Here is a 5253-nt window from a genome sequence, read left to right as displayed (position 1 = left end):
AAATATTTTAGACCACAGTATAATGTTTTGTTAATCCATGGATATAGTTGCACAACTTTATTTGTAAATCAGATGAATATGAATGCAAATAACTTGGATTATATACTATCTCTAATTATATATTAAAATGCGCAAGGCTATGATTTTGGATGGAGAATGTTTTTCATAAGATTTTCAACTTGTTCAGAAGAGAAGATTGTTGTATAAAAGGTTTGCATTTCTCCTGTTTTTTATACCTTTTGTAGATTCACAGAGGAATTCGGTATATTTTTATATCTTGGATTTACATAAATAACATATACCACTATCAAAGTGAAAGTTCTTATATTTAGGTAGGTTAGATAACATGAATCCAACTATTATGTTTCAGTCTTGCTTCACCGGATTGGAGCTCCAGCACCATTCAACAAAAAGATAGGAACATGTGCTAATTCGGTTAGAGGACAGACAAATTCGATTACGAGAACAATTAAAAGAAAGTCAATTACTAAATATCTTTTCCAAAAGGGGACAGCTAGTGAAAAAATTTAAAAATTATATTTATGTTCACTAGGTGTAAGTACTACAATTAGAAAGAAAAAAGAAAAGGGTAGTCCGGTCTACTAAAGCTCCCGCAATGCGCAGGATCTGGAGAAGGGTCCGATCACAAGGGTCTTACCTTACATTTCTGCTAGAGGTTGTTTCCAAGGCTAGAAACGTGACCGTCCGGTCACATGGCAGCAACTTTACCAGGTACTTGAAGGCTCCCGTCCAAATAGAACAAAACGAACTTACCATTATTATTGCCTTGATTACAGGTTCTTGAGAATAACCATAGGCCTTGAACTCATCATAATCTGTTACTCTAAGCAAGGCATCTATAACATCTTGGTTCTCATGATCATTGCCTATTTTGCCTTCTCAATATGTTCATCCACCCAATTTTGTAGAACACCATCTGTCTTTATGAATTTTCTTCATCAATTTAACATGCCCTTGAAAATCCACATACTTAAATAATGGGAATGGAATTGCATCATATAGAATAATTTGCCCTACCACATACATAATATCCTTGAATACCCTTTTTAAATATTGTGCCTCTTCATCTTCGTCCACATTATCATATCTCTTCCCACATACCATCTTCACAATTATGTTTAAAGACAATATTTCAAACCATTGGGTCATTTTAACTTTAGTACTAATTAGAATTATTTCATTTGTGTTGTTATTGTTTTTAAGTTGTGTTGATGAAATAAGCAAGTCTCTAATACTCGATTGCACTTCACTAGCTCGAAGAGTCTTAGTTTTCTCAAATCTAGTGCTAGAGAGAGCTTGTTGCGTGACTAATTTGCGTACATCGCAATAATATGGTCCGTAATTAGCATGAGAAAACCTCGCTACCCGCAGGCAATGTATTTACCCGTTGAAGACATAATTGCGTAATTAATTGAAATGATCACACAATTCGTTATAAGCCATAGATGCAGTGTATTAAATTTACATATTTAGCCACTTCACAAACTAACTTTAGGGTAAACATGTTAAACGGGCCGGTCTGGTTCAACACGGAACCAGCCCACGTCCAGTTACCGAGTTTTGGGCTACTCCAGGATCGTGTCAGTCTTAACGGGCCGGGCCAGGCCGGGCCCAAACAGTAAAATTTTGTGAAATAAACCAGGACTGGCCCATTTATCCTTGGTTCGGTTTTGACCGGTTTGGACCGGTCAAAACGTAACAAAAAATAAAAAACTCAAAATTAATATTTTTTTCAATATACACTATATATACGCACCTATATACATTTTAAATACGTTAAAACAATATAAATACAACATTTATACACTAAATATATACCACTTTAGAAAATATATACACATATATACGTACAATATAATATATGTACTACTTAAAATACCACTTGAAACAATATACATACAACATATATATGCTATATATATATATATACTACTTTAGAAAACATATAGACATGTATACATCAAATATATACTACTTTAGAGTCTGTAGAAAATATATACACATATAACATATATACATTACATATTATACTACTTTAGAAGCATATACATATTAAATATGTACTATTTTAGTCTATAGAAAATATATAGACACATACGTAGAATATATACTACTCTAAATACCACTTGTAACAATATACATACAATATATATACACAATATATATATATATATACTACTTTAGAAAACATATAAACATGTATACGTTAAATATATACTACTTTAGAGTCTATAGAAAAGATATACACATATAACATATATACATTACATATTATACTACTTTCGAAAACATATAGACATTAAATATATACTATTTTAGTCTATAGAAAATATATAGACATGTATGTAGAATATATACTACTTAAAATAATATACATATACACACTCTCTCTCTCTATATAACATATATATATATTCTACATATATGTTTATATATTTTCTATAGACTAAAATAGTATATATAGAGAGAGACATGTATACTACTTTATATATACATGTATACTATATACACACTATATATGTATAAACACTTTAGAAACACTACTTTAAAGATATAGATACTTGCTCTATATATAAACACTTTAGAGTGTATATATATATATATATATATATACTACTTTAGAAAACATATAGATATGTATACGTTAAATATATACTACTTTGGAGTCTATAGAAACTATATACATATATATGTAGAATATATACTACTTTAAATACCACTTGTGTATATATGTAGAATATATGTATATATATGTTTGTGATGTTTATTACTTAGTGTAAAGTTTGGTTGTAATATATTAAAAGTATTTAAGCAAACTAGAAATTCAATTTAAATGAAAAAAATTACAAAGTAAGGAGTGAATGAATGTTGTATTTTATTATTGGAACATTCACTATAACTCTAGCTAATCTTGAAAGCACAGGATATTGTCTTTCATTATTCTCCCACCAATCCAACGCATTAATCCTTTCTCTACGATCCTCTGTCGGCTATCGAAAATAATACTTAAGCTCTTCCCAAGAAGTTGTTGTGTACGTTGAAGGAGAAACCCTGTCCCAAACATTTAAATCATAAAAGTAATCAAGAAAATCACTATGTGCCGGCCTTTTAGAAGATGATGGCTCCTCGGGAGCTTGAGGAGTGACAGTTGGAGTGATATTTGTCGGTACAGTTACATCAAGTAAATCGGCATAATGGTTATATAATGTTCCTTTGTAAATATTTGCATCACGCATAGCCGTAAACAAATCTGTTTTTCTTCACGCTCTATCTCTAAGGAAGTATAAATAATAGAACTAAAGTCGCACATAGTATTATATTTCATACATGGATTTAGTATAGCACCAACCAAGTAAATTCGACGAAGCGGATAAAAATATTTTTTAAATTTAGCAAACATAGTATAACATCTTCTTTGTAACCTTCTCTATTCTTATATTCTTTAAGAAAACAAGAAATGTCGGCTAAATAAGCTAAATTATTGCAAATAGTACGATAATAAGCACCAGAAAAATTCAACCGTAGCAATATAAAAAAATTTCAAAAACTTAACAAGATCATTAATTGCAGCCGAATCAGAATCATGTTGCATACACTCAGAAAAATAACCAGAATATTGATTAAAAGTCATTGTAATAGGAACTTTATAAGCAAGAAAAGTTTATAAATAAGTATAAGTAGCATTCCATCTTGTATCACATTCTTCAGGAATTAATATCGGTCTAAGTCCATTTTGTTCACATTTAACTTTAGATTCTCTCACTCTTTTTCTTCGATTATTTCCTTGAATAAAGCCAACAACAAAGCGGTCCTTTTCAATATAAAGCTAAAAAAATTCAAGATCGTCTTTTACAATTAAATTATATATATGACAAACACACTTAACATGAAATATTTCAGGTAACGACGGAGAAAGGTCAGTTTTTAACTTGTCAATAGCAGCCTTGTTGTTAGATACATTATCAAAAGCAATACATAAAATTTTTCTTTCAATACCATAGTATTCTGCAACTTTAGTCATAGATTCAGAAATAAATTTTTCGATCTTCATCATACAAAAAAGCTAGAATATGTTTTTGCATAACATAATTATTATCTATCCAGTGACAAGTAATGGTTAAATAATTATTTTTATTAACAGCACGACCAAGATCAGAAGTTAGAGCAATTCTATATTGAATATGTTCTAATAATGTAGATAAATAATAAATATATTGTGCATGGAGTCTAAAAATATCGATCCGACAAGTACTTCTAGAAATACCATTAAACATAGGATTATAAATTGCTTGAATATAATGAATAAAAGCATTCGAAGAAGCAAAAGTGAAAGGCAAACAACCAACAACTATCATTTTTGCTATTTCTTCTCGATCCTTCATTTTATTATAATTCTTAATTAATTGGCCGGTTGTTAGGTTCAATCTGATTTTTGCTGGCCCACCAACAGCCTCACCACTTTGTGCAATAAGTAACTCTCTAGCGTGATTCTCTCTTATATGTCTCATCAGCGAACTCGTACCCCATTGATTTCCTCATCTTTTATGCTCATATACAACTTCACAAATATTGCATTGCACCTTAGTTTTCTATTTTCGTAAAAAAATTTCATGCAATACTAGTTCTTCTACGAGCTCTTAGGGCACAGGAAGGAAGATTAACCGATTCAGATCTAACATTAGCATTTCCTACTGCGGGCGTCCCACCAATATTTTCATCATCTTCATCTAAATTAACCACGTCTACTTCATTCTTTTTTTCTATAACATAATTTTTTTGAGCTTCTGCATAATCTATATCATGAGCACCTACACCTATTTCTTCCTCAAAAGGTTGACTAACCAATACCGAAGGCACACAGGTATATATATTACTTGAACTACCTTTACCAGAACCACCATCAATTTATTTTTTACTATCACTACCACTTTCGTGAAATTTTTTTTTGATACTTTTACCGAGGTTTCTTATTTTATCCATATTGTAAAATAAACTAAAAAATATTCAAAATACACAAAATAATAAAAATAAATATTCAACAATTAATACACTAAATAAAAATTAAAGGTAAGAGATGAAACGACAATACTAAATTTTTGAAGTATTCGAAAGTTGCGACTTTAGAAAACTTCCACTTGATATTTGTAAATACAAAATTTAAAAATAAAATTGAACACTTTAGAAGATAATTAGAATCTTTGAGAGAATGAGAGAAGTTGTTTGTGTTAAAAA

General features: G+C 30.0%; 1 pseudogene; it reads right to left on the bottom strand.

Annotated features, from left to right (window-relative positions):
• The window catches only part of LOC107871928, a 70145-nt pseudogene that overhangs the window by 4288 nt on the left and 60604 nt on the right, over nt 1-5253 (bottom strand).

Source organism: Capsicum annuum, chromosome 5 (genome assembly GCF_002878395.1).
Source record: "Capsicum annuum cultivar UCD-10X-F1 chromosome 5, UCD10Xv1.1, whole genome shotgun sequence".
NCBI classification, from domain to species: Eukaryota; Viridiplantae; Streptophyta; class Magnoliopsida; order Solanales; family Solanaceae; genus Capsicum; species Capsicum annuum.
Note: the sequence above shows the minus strand (reverse complement) of the source record. Positions and strands in the feature narration are given on the sequence as shown.